The sequence below is a fragment of the Triturus cristatus genome, chromosome 12 (genome assembly GCF_964204655.1).
Source record: "Triturus cristatus chromosome 12, aTriCri1.1, whole genome shotgun sequence".
NCBI lineage: Eukaryota > Metazoa > Chordata > Amphibia > Caudata > Salamandridae > Triturus > Triturus cristatus.
Genome location: NC_140595.1, coordinates 105,792,272 through 105,810,295, shown reverse-complemented (window position 1 = coordinate 105,810,295; position 18,024 = coordinate 105,792,272). Strand labels below are relative to the sequence as shown.

General features: G+C 48.1%; 1 protein-coding gene across 1 annotated transcript in view; it reads left to right on the top strand.

Annotated features, from left to right (window-relative positions):
- The first annotated feature begins 310 nt into the window (after nucleotides 1-310).
- LOC146772763 (mas-related G protein-coupled receptor member H-like) overlaps nucleotides 311-18,024 on the top strand; it is a 189,740-nt gene continuing 172,026 nt past the window's right edge. The window contains exon 1 of the mRNA XM_085637463.1: nucleotides 311-379. The gene's annotated coding sequence lies outside the window, so the exon portion shown is untranslated. The remainder of the gene's footprint in view (nucleotides 380-18,024) is intronic.

Below are 18,024 nucleotides of genomic sequence, written 5' to 3'. Positions count from 1 at the left end.
GGTGACTGGCATTAAGGGATTTCTTTGTTCCCCCATCATGATATCTCAGAAGCTGACAATGTTTCTGAGCCATTGAGTTTATCGATCAACATTGCTATGGTCTGATGTCTGTGCAGTTACTTTAAGCCCAGAGCAAAATAAAATCAGACCCCCCTTGGAAGGTCACATGCTTATCAGAAAAAAGGAGGAAGCAGAGTTTATGGGCTGATATGAGCAGATAGTGCAGGATGGACCGCTCCCAACTTCCTGCCTAGATCACATCTCCACCGAGGCACATGGTATGTGCTCTACCACCATCTTACAGTCGCCGGCTGTGCTTCGTTTGATCATGGGGCAGAAGATGACCTGCTCTAATTAAGCCATAGATTCTCTATTGAAGGTAAGTGTGCACGGGTAGTGATATACTGACGAGTGTCCTTATTGGCTGTTGTGCTCCATTACCTAATTGCACCCTATCACCTTATCTTCTCTCCTTTTCTCGCTCTTACTCCCTCACCATTCGCATCCTCCTCTCACAAACCACCACTCTTTCCCCTTCCATGCTGTCTCTTGCTTAGTTTGCAAATCTCTATCTGGTTCATGCTCTGGGGTAGATTTACCAAATCTCCATGCAACGCAGCACAGCCTCCTGCGTCACGCAACAGGTAAGGAGCAGGAGAACGCCATATTTTCAAAGATATGTCACTCCCCTTCCCTTTCCCTGGAGCTGATTACAGCTGCCGTGCGCCACACACCACCTTAGCACCATAGCGTGTGTGTGAGTCTAGCATAGGTTTTGTACAGGAAGGGTTCCCTTCCTTTACAAAATAGTATGCCCAGACATGAGGGAAAGCTTTCCCCACTTTGTATGCGTGATGCACAGTGCAGCATGTGTGCAAAGTCGGAAAAGGAAGGAGAAATGAAAGCATTTCTCCTTCATTGCATCTAGTTTAAAAGGGTGCAGTTTTCTCACGCTAAACCCAATCTACTGTATGTAGTAAATTGGATTTAGCATGGGAAACCTTGGGTGGTTGCATGAGAACGCCCATGCTCCACCCCTGGTACACCCCCATGGCTATGCGCTGTATTGCATTACTTTTACATTATTTCAAGTGCTAAACAAGTTTAACGCTTGAAAGTAAATTAGGAAAAAAAGATTTTGCGCCATTTTGCGTCACTTTTGTGACGCAAACGGTGCAAAATCTTAGTAATTCTCCCCTCTGTCTCTCTCAATCTTTCCATCTTTCTCTCTCTCTCTCTCTCTCTCTCTTCTCTCTCTCCTCTCTCTCTCTCCTCTCTCTCTCTCTCCCTCTCTTCTCCCTCTATCTCCTCTCTCTCTCCTCTCTCTCTCTTCTCTCTCTCTCTCTCTCTCTCTCATTCTGTAAAAACATGATTAATATTGACATCAACGGGCAGAAAGAGAGACACTACTCTGTCCTGGTGATAGCATTTTATCCATACCATGTTTTTGGTTTTCTGATCCATTACAGTAATGATGGCCTTTGCGTTGTTGCAGTGGAAAGATTTTTGATTGCATTTGGGATGCAGCAATTAGGGTAGATTTTTCGTGCTAAATATTACTGCTTTGACAGAGGGAGCTGTGTGTGAAAGTTGGTTGTCCATTACCTCGGTGTGCTTACACACACTGAAGATCACACATGAAATGAACAATTTTTGAACCATAACAATATATTTAGAGCGAGAACATGTAGGGAAGTGTCATAGAACGGGCTCTATGGACACATCAAAAAGGGGAGCGGGAACGCCAATAAAAAGAAATGTGTCTCAACTCGAAGCTGTTTTTAATTTTGTGAAGTTGTATTTACAGAGAGAGAGAAATTTTCAGGCAGATGAACTCTGACGCTGCATGTTTTCATTCCCGCTTTTCTTGCCTGTTTTTCTTGGTTTGTTTCTTTGTATACCAGTACACCTAAGCTTCTGTTTGTGATTGGAACGAGTTTTGTCACCGACGAGCTCCGTTTTATTTGTGTAATTCATTATGTTGTCGATACATTTTTGAACGAGCCACGCGTAGGACAACAGAAAAATGCAGCAAAGATTATAGTGCCAATATCGGCCACACTCACCAGCCCTCCCGCAGCAAAGTACAGGTAGCATAAATAAACAGACAAAACACTGTTTTCGTGGAGAAAATTGCTGCAGGTTTATTAGCATACCAAATATGCCAACATGGTGGGTTATCTTACAGGCGAGCCAAAGGCAAGCCGCCCCTCGCGGCCTACCACCTGATGGGCCAACTTGCATCGTGGTCTGAGCCAATCGGTGCTTAGCGGTTGTGGTGAGGGGATAGCCCCTCCCACTTCCGGTGAAACATTGGTCCACCATATAACTCACGCCCCCCCTTACGAGGGGCGGAGCGTTCAAGCGACCCCCGGTTGTACAGGTTTCCAACCGCCCGTAGGACAGATGGGGCGCCGTCGCACCCCAGGGTCCACCGCATAGACTTCCTGGGGATATTCGGCCTCAGCACCCTTTGTGTTCCTGAAGAGGGTACCCCTGAGCACCTTTCCACCTCTGGATCGCCATGTAACTCCGCCTGCAACACAAATAAAAAGATTAGAACATCCTTCCTCCCCTCACCCGGATCGCCGGGTAAGTGGATGGGAGGGAGTCGGCGTCAGGGTGAGCGGACAAAGAGGCCGCCAGGGGGGCGGGGGAGGACTATATACCTCTCCCTGCCCCCCCCACGGCCGTAAGTGACGCATGGGACCCCAGCAGGAGTCTCAGCCAAAAGACTAGGCTGCCCAGTGTGCCATCTTGTGGCACTAAACAGGGCCGCCCTCTTATGAGGGTCACCTGTGGGGACTGTCGGTCAGCCCGCATAGGGCCAATATCGGCCACACTCACCAGCCCTCCCACAGCAACGTACAGGTAGCATAAATAAGCAGACAAGACAACTTTTTGGTGGAGAAAATTGCTGCAGGTTTATTAGCATACCAAATATGCCAACATGGTGGGTTATCTTACACGCGAGCCAAAGGCAAGCCGCCCCTCGCGGTCTACCACCTGATGGGCCAACTTGCATCTTGGTCTTAGCCAATCGGTGCTTAGCGGTTGTGGTGAGGGGATAGCCCCTCCCACTTCTGGTGAAACATTGGTCCACCATATAACTCATGCCCCCCCCTACGATGGGCGGAGCGTTCAAGCGACCCCCGGTTGTACAGGTTTCCAACCGCCTGTAGGACAGATGGGGCGCCGTCGAACACCAGGGTCCACCGCACAGACTTCCTGGGGATATTCGGCCTCAGCACCCTTTGTGTTCCTGAAGAGGGTACCCCTGAGTACCTTTCCGCCTCTGGATCGCCATGTAACTCCGCCTGCAACACAAATAAAAAGATTAGAACATCCTTCCTCCCCTCACCCTGATCGCCGGGTAAGCGGATGGGAGGGATTCGGCATCAGGACGAGTGGACAAAGAGGCCGCCAGGGGGGCGGGGGAGAACTATATACCTCTCCCTGCCCCCCACGGCCGGAAGTGACGCATGGGACCCCAGCAGGAGTCTCAGCCAAAAGACTAGGCTGCCCAGTGTGCCATCTTGTGGCACTAAAGGGGCCGCCCTCTTATGAGGGTCCCCTGCGGGGACTGTCGGTCAGCCCGCATAGTGCCAATATCGGCCACACTCACCAGCCCTCCCGCAGCAAAGTACAGGTAGCATAAATAAGCAGACAAGACAACTTTTTGGTGGAGAAAATTGCTGCAGGTTTATTAGCATACCAAATATGCCAACATGGTGGGTTATCTTACAGGCGATCCAAAGGCAAGCCGCCCCTCGCGGCCTACCACCTGATGGGCCAACTTGCATCGTGGTCTTAGCCAATCGGTGCTTAGCGGTTGTGTTGAGGGGATAGCCCCTCCCACTTCCGGTGAAACATTGGTCCACCATATAACTCACGCCCCCCCCCCCTACGAGGGGCGGAGCGTTCAAGCGACCCCCGGTTGTACAGGTTTCCAACCGCCCGTAGGACAGATGGGGCGCCGTCGCATCCAAGGGTCCACCGCACAGACTTCCTGGGGATATTCGGCCTCAGCACCCTTTGTGCTCCTGAAGAGGGTACCCCTGAGTACCTTTCCGCCTCTGGATCGCCATGTAACTCCGCCACAGCCCTGGCAAATGCTTATTCCTGAGCTAATGCCCAATAATGCCCTTGCCCATCCCTCAAAGACATCTGACAGCATGATGCCCCTCGCAACTTTGGTGAGGGGTTAAGGGCCCAGCGCAATGTGTTTCCAACATATATCCTCCCTAGATGCTCCAGATAGTGTGAGTGGCTATCCCTGTCCTGGCAGGGCATGCCAATGGCCTGTCCACCCCTTGGTGACTATCCTGCCATGGGATAGGCGACATTAAGCACTGGTGTCCTCGTGTACCTGACGTATAGGAGGGGGGAACAACATGTACGACTACCTGTCCTTTCCCGAGTAGTGGGAATGCCAAAACAATAATTCCTCAATCATTGTAGCCAAATTATGCTATGACCCCATGTTCCCCCAGCTTGTGCACCGCAACCCACTATTTAAATGGCAACACCTGCAAATGCCTGGCTCCCCGGCTATAGGGCGAATGTTTTGTCTCCCCTGAGCAACTGGTAGCATGCCCTTGTATACAGAGTGCACCTACTCTGCTGCATCGACCAGACCTTTGGGCAGGCAATTCTGTTGTCAACATGTGTCGAACAACTGAAAGGTGTCCCTCCGGTTTGTGTGACTGTGTGTCTATTGTGCATCCCCCCATGTGTGTCCTGCCATGATTTGTGTGTCAAGCCACAAACGCTGTCCGACTACTCTGCTCCCTATCCGTGCTACTTTATCAGATCAAGAAGTGTCATAAAATTAAATATGTGCCTTCGATGGATGGGGGCTTCAAATAATGCCTGCTCTCTTGAGGGAGAATGATGCACAGATGAGCTGGTGGCCATTGTCCATATGTATCCACCAAATACATAAACCTGTAAGCTAGTAAACTGGCTTCGGTGCCTCTGGTTACTTGCCTAAAACCACGAAGGTCCCCATTTGGCATTAATGCCTGGCATTTCGGGTGAACTTTGCCTAGAGCTGAATGGTCTTAGTGGGGTTAGACTGAAGGAGGTATGGGAGGCTAATGCAGGCCCAAAATCTGTGCAAATAGATGATGCGTCACCATAGTACCAATGGGCCTGAGTATAGAAGCTGGCGATGCTGTAATACAACTTATGTAAATGTCTCAGCGTGGGCCAGAATGTAGAAGCTTCATGTGTGGCTCGTGCAGGCCCAACTAATCTGCAGGGCCACTCAGCTCACTCAGGCAATGTGCTGCATATTGCCTGGTATTTAGCCGCTCGGTCATTGCCTCCCTATATTACTACAAAAGGAGCACTACCCTACAACAAAATAATAATAATAATAATATGAAATTTATAATGCGCTCAGCTTACCCGGGGGCATCCCGGCGCAAAAGACCAGAAGGAGAGACACAGCTAATCACTACTATGGAAACAAGTGGGTCTTAAGAAGTTTCCTAAATGGTAGGATCTTGGGCTCTGAGCGAATCTGTTGGCTTTGACAATGTTTCTTAGTTGCATAAGATAGAGAAGCCACAATTATAGCTTTCTTGCCTAGCCAACCAAGAGCTAGCCGCCCCCATCCACGGCTGCCAAGGTTTCAACTGCTATATGTGACATTTCCGTCATTCCAGTGCACTATGAGTGACTTATAAAAGACTATGAATTACACTTTCTTGCTAGCAGTCAAACCCTTAGGATGAGGGAGACATACCGATATCAGGAAGTACGCCTATTAGACCAACAAGAAACTCTAAGACGACCAAGGTATAAGGCTGCTATTGAGAGATATTCCAGAGCTTGGAGTGTGCATGTGTGAGACGGTAACATATATACGATACTTTGGGTGTCAAAGTGCCTGGAATGGGATGAGACTGAAGTAGCTCAGATCTAGCAGAATATCATGCATATACACAGTCAGTCTGACAGCCTGGCACCGTAAGTACTGGAGATGGGCGCCTGCAAACTAAAAGCCTTGCGTGATGTACACACCTTGCGCTGAGGGGGGAACTGGCTTGTGCCGGTTTCGCCTCATACTGAGCACCCACTCGCTGACCTATGGTGCCATCATCAAGATGCACCCCAAAGGCCCCTCAAATAGGAGCTGCACCTAGCGAGAGCACTGCCCTCCCATACCCGGGGACGGGAGGCCCGAATCTGCCCTTCTCTAGCACAGGACACCAACCTGGCGAACAGCCCTAATATGGCTTTGGTGTAGTAGTATACTGAAAATGCAACAATTCTGGCCAGGTGGCACATGTGCTTGCGGAGAACACAGTCCCTTATCAAATTGGCACCAACCAGGTACAAGTCTCTTATTATTCTTCTCAACCTGTGAGAGCAAAACTACCACCAATGGTCGCACTTCCGACCCACAGCATTCAGATCCCGAGCCCAGTATGCCCCCCTGCAAAGCTTCACCATGCGCCGCTTGGGTCATGTGCTCCGCCCTTACGACATCACTAAAAGGTTTCTTTTAGTTGGCAGACTCACCTATTATTTTCATTACTATTAGTGAGCTGCTGCTGTGTTACCCTATTGCACACGTCACCATCCCCGAATATTGTATAGAAACACATTTAGAAATTGGAAGAGTTTGCCCGTGCACTGTAGTGCTTTTCCCAAAGTGGGCAAGAAAGAGCTGGACTGTCTCAAATTCAGAGCTGATCCAAACAGGGGCCCCAAATGAGTTTCTACCAAGGGCGACTGCTAGTATTACCGCATGTGCTGTTGTGTACGAGTGTGCACTCTTGACCTGGTTTGGGAAAGATATGAATTGTGCCCACTGTGGCACCACCGCACCCTTACGCTGAGTGACAACCTACGCAGTTCACCCTGCAACTGACCCTGTTGCTTAATACCGCCCCTTGATGCCCTTGCCTGCCAGTCACCGCCCTGCCAACATAATGCCCCCGCAGCACGTTGGAGAGGAGAGTCCCCTGCACCAGTTTGCGATTCTTTCATACCTTTACTGAGGCTCCAGTTCAAATAGAGTGTGTGTCACTGTCCTGGCAAGGCATACCACGTAACCCGTCCCAAACTGTAAATGTGGTAACTATGGGCATTTGCATCATCCGCTGTATTTCAATTCTGTAGTGTTGTGGACCTCAGTGAGAAAACAGCACCAAATGCACCACTCAGCTTTGAATAAGTCCAAGTCGTTAAGGTTGTTCTTTTTCAAAAAACGTCTTCTTTATTATGCAGTTTATCATGCAATCTTTAAAACTTCCAAAAACAGCCAAAGCAGCCGACGCGTTTCGTCCACCTTTGGACTTCTTCAGGGCTGCAACAGATTTATACAAAAAAGGCAATATAAATGACACTCATGAGGACAAGGCACGAACCAAAACATTTTAACACGATTGAGAACATTAAAAACAATGTAAACACATATCCAATACAAAGAGACATGGGCATCAATGTGTCTACTACAATCAAATTAACACTTACAGATCTGTCTATAATGTCGTCAGGGGAGTCCATAATACATAAAGTAAAAATTAGTATTGGCGACATCATATTTGTGACATATTAGACAGTTGGAATTGCAGACGAGTGCATTTGGGAAACATATGAACACTCCTCTCAATATGTCACATGACGATTATTATATTAAAAATTACTAAAAAATTATTAAAAACAGGCCAGAAGGGGACACAAGAAGGGAAACCACTTCACCCAGAACTTAACATGAGAAGCACGAAGCGGATTTGAGTATGAAAGGCACACAGGTTGAAGGGGTATGTTAGGTAATGACGGCATTGGAGTCAAGCCTCAGTAATGGTCCCACCTGAACCCGAAGGAAACAAGGAAAGGAAATAATGACTGCAGAGGGAAAAGAAAAGAATTTTGATAAATATGTACCCACCTAAAACAGTGGGTTGAATGTCATCATCTTTAGGTTCTCTTTTACTTTCTTTAGAAACCTTACTACTTCAATTCGTAGTATATCCCAGATTAGCAATCCAAGTCCCTGGGAGGAAAAGAGGATCACATAAGGGGCACTATAGTGATGCAGGTTCAGTATATGAAGCCGCAAAGTTATATGGGTCATAATAAAGTCCTACTCACATTTTTAGAATAAGTTTTTTTGATATGATGTAGAAAGGTTCAATATCCGATGACATCAGTTTTGTAAACTGGTGTGATGATGGATCTATACGAAAACTCCTCCAATAATGTGGGCGAGTGTATCCTGTTCTGAGATACCTATGGGAGAAAACATATGTAATGCATATTTCATCAGAAAGTGGAATGTAACAATTCCAGTGAGCATGTGCCTAACTACTTGTAAAAGGAGGAAACCACAAAAATCTGAGGAAATGTGTAATAAATAACTCAACATGCCATCGTTGGGCTGGAACAAAAATGGAAAAATTAATGTTATCAATGGAAAGGAGTGTAGTGACCTATAGCTATCTGAGTGTGAAGTCAATTGTAATCAACATCTAAAATCAGAGCAGAAGGCTGAACAGCGAGAGTATGAAGGACAACCCATGTTACTTGCCAAGCGGAACCTCAAACCACATGCAATATCAGCTTCAGAGAAGTAAGACGTGATCAGACTTACCCGATTCAGTATCCAATTATGAGTAAAGGAAGGCACCGACCTTGTCCGTGGTGGCAGCACCCATGAATAAAAGTACCCGTTTATATAGCATCTTTAGCAGGTGAAAACGAAAACACCTGATTGTAATCACAAAATGCGGGAATTTCGAATCTCAAGCCGAGCATTACGGGAAGTAAAAATAGATTGGCATGTCGGCAGCCATATTTGAACGGCGAGAAAGAACTATATGACGATATATAAAATTGTGACAAAGACGGGTTTTTTCTATTCCCATCCGTCCGTGATTTCCATAAAACGATCCAGTAATACTACACTGGAATTACGGGAGTATCAGATAGTCGTACAGAATGTAAGAGAGCAAAAGGTTAAATAGCTAGCCGCCATTGTGGAAAGGTAAGGTTAAGCACACTGAAATTGCAGGGGTCAAATAACCATACAATATATGTGAGGACGAGAGGATACGAAACTGGCCGCCATCTTGGAAAGGTGAAGTTAACCTACGTGGCGGTCAGAGGAGTGGGGAAAACGAAAAGATAGTTGAACGGTATCTTAAATAGATGAAATAAACCTTCATTACAGTTTAGGTGATTCAGGGTTACGAAAACCCACAGCGTGAGATTTTCAGGGCTTAAACAAGGCGTATCATCAGGCACGACAGTCATACAGACCGCCGCCATCTTTAAAGGGTAAGAGCCTATACGGCGGTTTGGAAAGAAAGAGAATGTAATGGGTAGTTGTATCTCCTAATTAGAGGAGTATCCAGGAATGGATAAATTAATTCAAGATTCAAACCCACAGGGTAAAAAAAACACACACTAAGACAGGAGTTTCAGATAACAGAAAAATTTTTTAAGCGATGTATAAAGCAAAAAATGGGCGTCATCTTAGAAAGGTGATGAGCGCCCATAGATTGGTCAAGGTAACCAAAAATACCACTAATAACTGATTAATGATCATAAGGGTATGTGTGAATGTTGAATTATTTAAAGGCAAGAGACATAAAGACACGGACGTGTAAATGATGATAACAAAGATTCATATGGACACGTGTTTGCAACTGGCAAAGACAACAGAATCGCCATGTTAGATACGTCAATAAGTGCCAAAGACAATAGAAGTCATTAATCATAAAGTAAAAAAGAATATTCAAAGTAAGCGCCTGAACGAGGAAAAACGTAACCACCATATTAGATGGGTGAGTGTGTACCAAGGGAAGGGTTCGTGCTGAGTGGTGCATTTGGTGCTGTTTTCTCATATGTACATTCCATTAATTGGAACGGCATTGTGCTGGCGGGTGCTAACCAAAATTGCACACTTACGGTTAACGAAATTTTTCACCAATAGATTTATTGAGTTATTTTTAAATCCGGTGCTGTCTTAGTGGGATACCGCTAGCTTTGTGTATTTGATTTGTTGTGGACCTCAGTAATGGTGAACATCCTACCAGTGAACTGAGACCTAACTGCATCTGTGTCCTACATGAGGTCTAGAGCGACATTGCAGTCTGCCAGATCGACTCGCATTAGAGCACTCCCACGTGTGAAGATCACAAGGAAGCGAGTTGAAATGCAAAAGTGCCTGTGATCACCCAGTTGAGTCAAGTGGGAAGCCTGGACTGACCTCCAGTTATAAGTCTGTGCAGGCCCCGCCCCAGACGTCCAAATCCCATCACGTCCTCAGGGACCAGCGTGCTCACCCACCGATACCATGGCCACGGGGAACCTTCTGTCCCCCCTTGTATTTTAGCCGTTATACTTCTCACTGTACAATACACAGATTGCACAATGCACCCTGCCCCCTACTGAAACAAATTGGAAATAAATGAGACATGTGACCGCTGCCCAAGATGGCGCTGGTTGTATAATGAGGGGGGGTGGGCTCGTAAAACAAAGTCATCGCGCTTACCCACGGGTACTGTCAATGTCACTTGACTGATACAGGCCATAACAAAGTTGCTGTAAAGTTACTTGCAAACCCTGCCACGCTGCAGCGATGTGGCCCCCGCTGAAGTCCGGATCGTACTGCCTGGCGATGTCGCCATATAAACATCACTAATGCAATTCTGCCCTTTCCCTCTGGATTGCTGGCCGAACTCACCTTCGAGCTAAGAGAAAACATAACACTTTCATCTGGTAAAGGATAATTGAGGCAGGTCAATAACCGCTAATGTACATCAATGTGCCCTGCCTCAAAGCTGTAAAATGATTGCAACCTTGTTACTCAGGCTGAGTTCCCATGTGACGAAAAATTCAGACCTCAGTCCAGTTGCAACTGAGCGATTTTGTTTGAAATGTGTCTGTACTTAGTAATAACATTTACCCCGGAATTGTGTAGCCACCATAGAATAGTGCTGGTATGAACATTTCACGAATTGTAGGCCAAGACGCTGCCATGGCCCTAATGCCTAAGTTGGAAAAGGTAAAACTTACTGCATCTAAAGCCACCGGAATGCACGAAACTGGGACTTTCACGGCCCGCGGCGCCTGACTATCAGACACAAAGCTACAATGCCCTACCCAAGCTGGCTCAAAGTAGGCTCCTGGAGCCGGATCCAAACACCTGCATGGCAGACGTTAACTGCACATAGCTATCGCCACCCCCTCTGAGTGGAAAATTGCATTGCAACTGAACCAATACTGACTCATAAAAGCTAACCAATATACCGAGGAGACTGAAATAGTCCTCGGACCCAGATCGCTTTCAATTTCCTTGCCCCTTACCTTCCGTGAAGTGCCCCTTAATCCTCATGGCGGAGCCGTAAGGGGCAGAACTGTAAGTTGAAAAGTGATCACCCTAGTATTCCCCGTTAGGAACTGGCCAAGCGAGAGCTGCTTTTCCATGGCAAACGTCGTATAAGGGTAGCCTATTACCCTGATTGTATCAGAGGCACTGAACTGTGCCCCCACTGGCAAAGCCTGTTAATATGGTGCCAAGGCAACCGCAGCGCGCCATGCTATGTCGCTTGCAGCGCAAAGAGCACTAGTCCCTCACCCTATGCCCTACATCTGCCTGAAACGCAACTAGTGGAACCCCCTGGGGAAACAAAAGCATTTGCAGGCACGGGGGATTTGTCCAGAAACCGGATAATGAACTAACGCAACGTACATCCGGATTGCGGATGTGGGAAATTCTTTCCCGGGAACAGTGATGCTTAAGGCACTGGGGAGTAATGAGCAAAACGAAATGTTAGTAATGTTTCTGGAATTTCTGCCTCTCTCACACAACACTATTCGTGTTTTGCTAGAGGTGGAGAACTGACCGGGGCGAATGCTGGCGGCAGTAGTGGACAAGAGCTATACTGCAGCAGTGGACAATCACTATGAATTCCAGAGGGCCACAGTAAGGGAGGAGGGACCATGCGCGCAGCCAGTGCCCAGGAAGGAACAGGAGGACTCGTCTTTGGCTACAGCAGCCCAAGAGAGCAAGCAAACTTGCAACAGAAACCACCTCCAATATGGATGCTATCCACGCTAGAGGACAAGAAAATATATCAGGAAGAGTCAGATGATAGCATTGGCTATTAATGTAAAATTGGCCAAGAATCTGAAAATGCTCTCTCTCTTTGTTGTGTCAGCAAAGGCGACGAGAAATATAGAGGGGAGAAGGCCAGGCGCACCCATTGGGCTCACCGGGCACCAGCCCCCCCCTCCCTCTAATGTGTGGAAGCCCGGCTGAGACAGCTTCGCGGGCTGGCGTTGTCTAATTGCCGCCGGACCCAAGTACATCACGGGGGGGGGGGGCGCAGGCAGGCACCGCCATTCCCACCGCTCGACCACCACAGCTAGTGAAAGCCGCATAGTTATCCCTTGCTGACAACCCCACCTAGGAGGGCTAGCACGTTTACTTGCACACTTCAGCTGTTCAGAGTGAGCGGCACAGAAGAGAAACCACTGCTGTGGCCCGAAGGTCAAAAGTCACTCTCCTGGTGGGACCAGATGCGCAACGGGGACGAGGGGTTATCCGGCCAGACTCACCGTGAATCTACGAAAACGACCGCGATCTCTGAACGCACGCAACCAAACGGCGTCATGGCACCCGAATGAGACCTACTGTTGGAGACCGCATCCTGCTGAGTGGTGGAAGCTGACAGCGCAGAAAATCACGGAGGGTGGAGGGGTGTTTCGCCGCTCGCACACCCACACCACGCAGGGGCAAATATCCCCCTCGCCAGCAGCAGCGCCCCTGGGTCCCGAGTTGGGCCGGTGCCTACCACTTGCTCTGGGCTTGATTAAATGACACCCCACTCGCCGGTAGTACAGCGCCGGTACAGCGGGGGCAGAGAGCTGCAGAGGCCCAGCGGACCACAAGCCCCAGGAGCCAAAGGGGCATCGCCAGCATTCCCGGTCCCGCCCTCTACTTGCCGGGGGTTATTTGAAGACCTTGCGCCTCCCGCTTCGCGAGAGACGCAGCGCCGGTACAGCGGGGGCAGAGAGCTGCAGAGGCCCAGCGGACCACAAGCCCCAGGATCCAAAGGGGCATCGCCAGCATTCCCGGTCCCGCCCTCTACTTGCCGGGGGTTATTTGAAGACCTCGCGCCTCCCGCTTCGCGGGAGACGCAGCGCCGGTACAGCGGGGGCAGAGAGCTGCAGAGGCCCAGCGGACCACAAGCCCCAGGAGCCAAAGGGGCATCGCCAGCATTCCCGGTCCCGCCCTCTACTTGGCAAGGACTTGATTAGGAGCACCTCCTCTACGCCACGCGGAACGCGCGCGGGCGGGCCGTCTGTGGCCGTCAGGGGCCAAAGGAGGCCGGGCTGGGCCACCCATCTAACATCGCCTAAATGGGTAAGCGCAAGCAATTCAATTGCGGGGAAGGGGGGAAAAAGGCCAAAGTCCCCAGGAAGTCGGAGTCTATAATTTCGTACCTATCTTCCGCTGTGGGGGCGTTAACGAAAGAAATAGCTAATGCGGAGTTGGAACTTGGCCTACAATCGACCCCCCCCCTGTACTCCGCCTGATTCCCCGTCTGCAAACGCACCCAGTGTCCCCTTGGAACCAGCAGTTATCGTAGCCATACCTTTTGCCACTACTGAACCGGCTGCCCCTTTGACAGTTAATGATGACAGCCAGGAGCCTCCAGTAACGATTACACAGGATCTAGTAATGGGCCCCAAGAAGAAAAAACCTAGGAAGATTAAAGTCCAAGACCCACCCAAGCCTGGTAATGGTAATGACATATCTGCGGACGATTTGGGGGACATGATAGAGTCACTGGTCACCTCACGGTTGGAGCCTATCCTTACAGATTTGGCTAAGGATATTGTTGACACTTTGAATACTTGTGTTGCGGGACTTTTGGAAAAATGTGCAAAAATCGATGATTTTATGAAGGAGTTTAGGGTGCAGAACAGATAGGCTGCGACCGTTGTTAGTACCCCAGGGAACAATGCTGAAGTACACATGACTAAACCTCAACCAAGTCGCAATTCCAGCACGCATAATCCTGTCAGAAGTAAGGTTAGCGTCCCCCATGCCACAGCCGGGCATAATTCACTGGGGGGTTCTTATGGTAAAGGGCAAGATGTTTCGAGTAGCACCCCTGACCAATTATCCTCCAGTTTGGCCGACCGGGCTTGCGATAACCCCTTTAGACTTGACTTTCTCCCAGAGGCAGCCCCTCTGGTAGCAGTCCTTGTAGGCGTTCCCCACCTTCAGGCCGGTGAGTCTGAAACAACAGGTGCCTTAATGAGGAAGGTCAGTTCTTGGTCCGCGAATTACTGTAGTGGAGGGAAAGACATCGCCGCCAGTATAATTACGGCCAGAAGGGTGGGATGGATAGGGCATCGGCCAAAGGCAGTTAGGGGGGACTGTATTGTAGTCAATTTCAATAATCCTAATACAGCATATAAATTGTTCTGGGATGGTTCAAAAGTCGCACAGGATGGGATAAGACCAGTCCCCCTACAGTTTTTTTTACCCCTCCGTACCACCCAGTGTGGATACTACCAGACCCCCTAATAACAATCCTGCCCGCCATAAGGCCCTTTTTCCCCGTAGTTCGAACTTGGTACAACATAGTGACCCCCGGCATGCGACACTGGGGGTCCAAACCTTAGAAGGTACTGATAGTATATCTTTCCAACAACCTATACACCAGGTACAGGCACCTTTGCTGCTAGGTAACCGTTTCAACCCTCTTTCAGACCTAGACTCTAACGATTGACGGCCTGCCACAGCTGACCCCCCTGCAGATAATCTTGTCACAAGAGTTGGCCTGGCAGGTTGTAAAATTATTAGTTGGAATGTCGCTGGCATCAGACAAAAGCGGTCTGATGCTATTTGGGTTGATTTTATAAAAAAACACGACATCATAGCGGCACAAGAAACCTGGGAAACTACATCAAGTTTTTACTTAGATGGATATACCAGTTTCTCGGTCCCAGCCATGATGGGAGCTATGGGTAGACCTAAGGGTGGGCTCACCCTTTTGTTTTCCATAACCCTCGTGGGTTCTTTTAGGCAGTTGGACTCTGGTTCTCGTAATTTCCTAATAGTAGAATGGGTTCTTCCTAATTTTAGAAACATTCTTTTGATAAATTTTTATAATCACAGGGAGAGGGAAAATATAAATACACACATAGCCGCCCTGGGATTTTTTATTTCTGAATATAGTCTTAATCAAAGCACTGCTTTCGAGCTTATTTTAATGGGCGATCTTAACATCCACCCTTGCGGGGATGGTTGCTACGAGGGGGTTTTTGAGGGTCCGCCTGGAGCTGCGATACCACACTTTGAGCACTCCAGGCAGGGGGAGGCCCTTGAAGAACTCCTAGCTAACTGCAACGTATTTGAACCCGATCTTATAGAAGGGGTGGATAGGGTTCCAACTTTTAAGGGTTTAACCTCGGGCACCGTGATTATTTTTTCATCTCCACGGGCCTTTTGCAACTGGTGGGGACATACGGGGCAGTCCCGTCGTCCTTTAGTGATCACAACCCCGTGTTTCTTGAGTTGATTCTGGGGGACATTTCTGCCCCTGAGAGCCGTATATACAGAGTGGGGGCCCCCCTAGTTGCAAAGGACCAAGGTCGGAGAATAAAGTGGACGAGGGTTGTGCCCGACACCTTTTTAGAGATTTTAATCACTGAGGTAGGAAGTCAGATGTCCATTTGTCTGGATAGTGAGCGTGTAGATAATGAGACCATAAGCGCCTTCGAGATAATCTGTTCCCGGATCGCGGCGGATCTCACTAATACGAATAACAATAGTGGCAACTCCGACCCTAGGTGGTTTGATAGTAGTTGCTCCAAGGCACATCGGGCGCTACTACAAGCACTAAAAACAAGTCCTAGAGATAGGGGGAATGTAGCCAATTTACGAAAGGCTTATAAATTAGCAATCGAAGGGCGCAAGAAGTCAATTAAAAGGGAGGCTTGGGACAAATTACTGTCAATAGATGTTTTGCGGGATAGTGGCAAGTTCTGGGCTACTATTAATGACCCCTTTCTCTCCGGCCAAGAGAATACTAACACCGACTGTGTCATTCAAGATGATGTTTGGCTTCACCATTTTGAAGAAGTCTACGGTGTTGGTGGCATGAGTAACCAGGGCCCTCCCGAAATATCTTACCCAACGCCCCCAATAATTTTTAATCGGGGGGAGGTTGAAAGAGCAATCAAAGAAACATTAAAGAATAAAGCCCCGGGCCCAGGCGGTGTCCCCGCTGACCTATATATGAACTCACCGACCTTTTGGGCAAAAATTTTAACTAATGTTTTTAATGCATCTGTTTGTAATCCTTTCCCAGACTCTTGGTCCACCTCGGTCATAGTCCCGATTTTTAAAAAAGGGCAGCGCATGGACCCCTCTTGTTACAGGCCTATTTCCCTGTTAGACTCTGCCGTTAAAATCTTGGGCAGAGTCCTCCTATTTAGACTCAGGGAAAATGTGGAGAGGCTAGGGGTGCTCTCTAATTTACAATATGGCTTTCGAGAAAAAAGGGGTACCATGGACCAATGCTTAAATTTACATCTTTTAATAAGCAAGTACACGGTGGCAAAGGATGGGTCCTTATTTATGGCATTTATGGACCTATCTTCGGCCTTCGACATGGTGAACAGGGCCAAGCTTTGAAGGATCCTACATGATATTGGTATTGATCCCCCACTGATTAACTTTTTAGCGGCCCTACACGAAAAGCTTTTTGCCACCATTAGGGTAAACCAAGAGGGAAAATGCACTTGACACTTTAGTTCAGAGAGGGGGGTTAGACAAGGTTGTATTTTGGCCCCCCTCCTTTTTACTATTTATATAAACGCCCTGGATAGCTTCCTAGGCACCACTAAGGCAGATTTCCCGCGTGTAGGAGCTTTATCAATCCCTGTTCTCCTATACGCGGATGACGCTGTCTTACTGGCCCGCACTGGGGTGGGCCTGCAAAGGATGCTGGATTCTTTTGCCTCTTTTATGGACCAGTTAGACCTGAAGGTGAACATTAATAAATCTCACGCCATGGTCGTGGGCAGAAGTAGTCGCAGCCGTAAATTAAAAACCTTTCATTGCAAGGGGGCGGAGGTGTCAAGGGTTCGTACCTTTCCATATCTTGGTGTTCTTTTTGATTATAAGGGTTCTTGGGGCCCCCAAATTAAGCTAAAAAGCATTTCTATGGCAAGGTCCACCAGTGCTCTTTTGGGCTTCTCAAAAAGGTTGGGGGCGAGACCCATGGAAGCACTGATAAAAGTATACAATGCTAAATGTTTGTCCATCGTTTTGTATGGAGCCCCGTTGTGGGGCCACGTAGCCCAAGTCCAAATACAAAGAGTTGAAAACAGGTTTTGAGATCCCTCCTGTCTGTCCCCCAATCCACCCCCACATTTAGTACTCACACAGAGGTGGGTATTGGATATGTTACGGACAAGTTGAGGGTGGCCCCCCTGGTTTGTTGGGCAAAAACATGGTTAAATAAGGAAATTACGTTGAACCATGCCATACTTACAGATATTATTGCCATGGAAAATGCTAAAAGGATCCCCTGGGTTGAGTATGTGAAAAAGACTTTTTTTGATCTAGGTCGTCCAGAGCTTTTTACGTCCCCGGAGAATATCGTTAAGAAGGACGTCCTATGGATCAGGGCTACTTTTCTAGAAGAGGCAAGGTTGACCCGGGAGGAGATGGAGCTTAAAAAACCAGTTGTGAGACAGAACTATGTTCTAGTCACCTCGCCCTCCCTGGAGCCATACTTACAGCTCGCAACTAAACCTTTCCATAGATTTTTACTGACCAGGTTTAGATTCAACCTAATCCACTACTCCCTGGGGAGTTATCCTGTGTGGGCCAAACCTGAATGTAGTACGCCCTGCAGTTTTTATTCTGAAATGAGGAAAAAATATTGGCTCCCACTTTTAAAAGAGAAAGGTTTTATCCAAGTTAGACCAGCCCTAATACATTTACAGATGCTGAGTAGCACCCGCAATATTTTT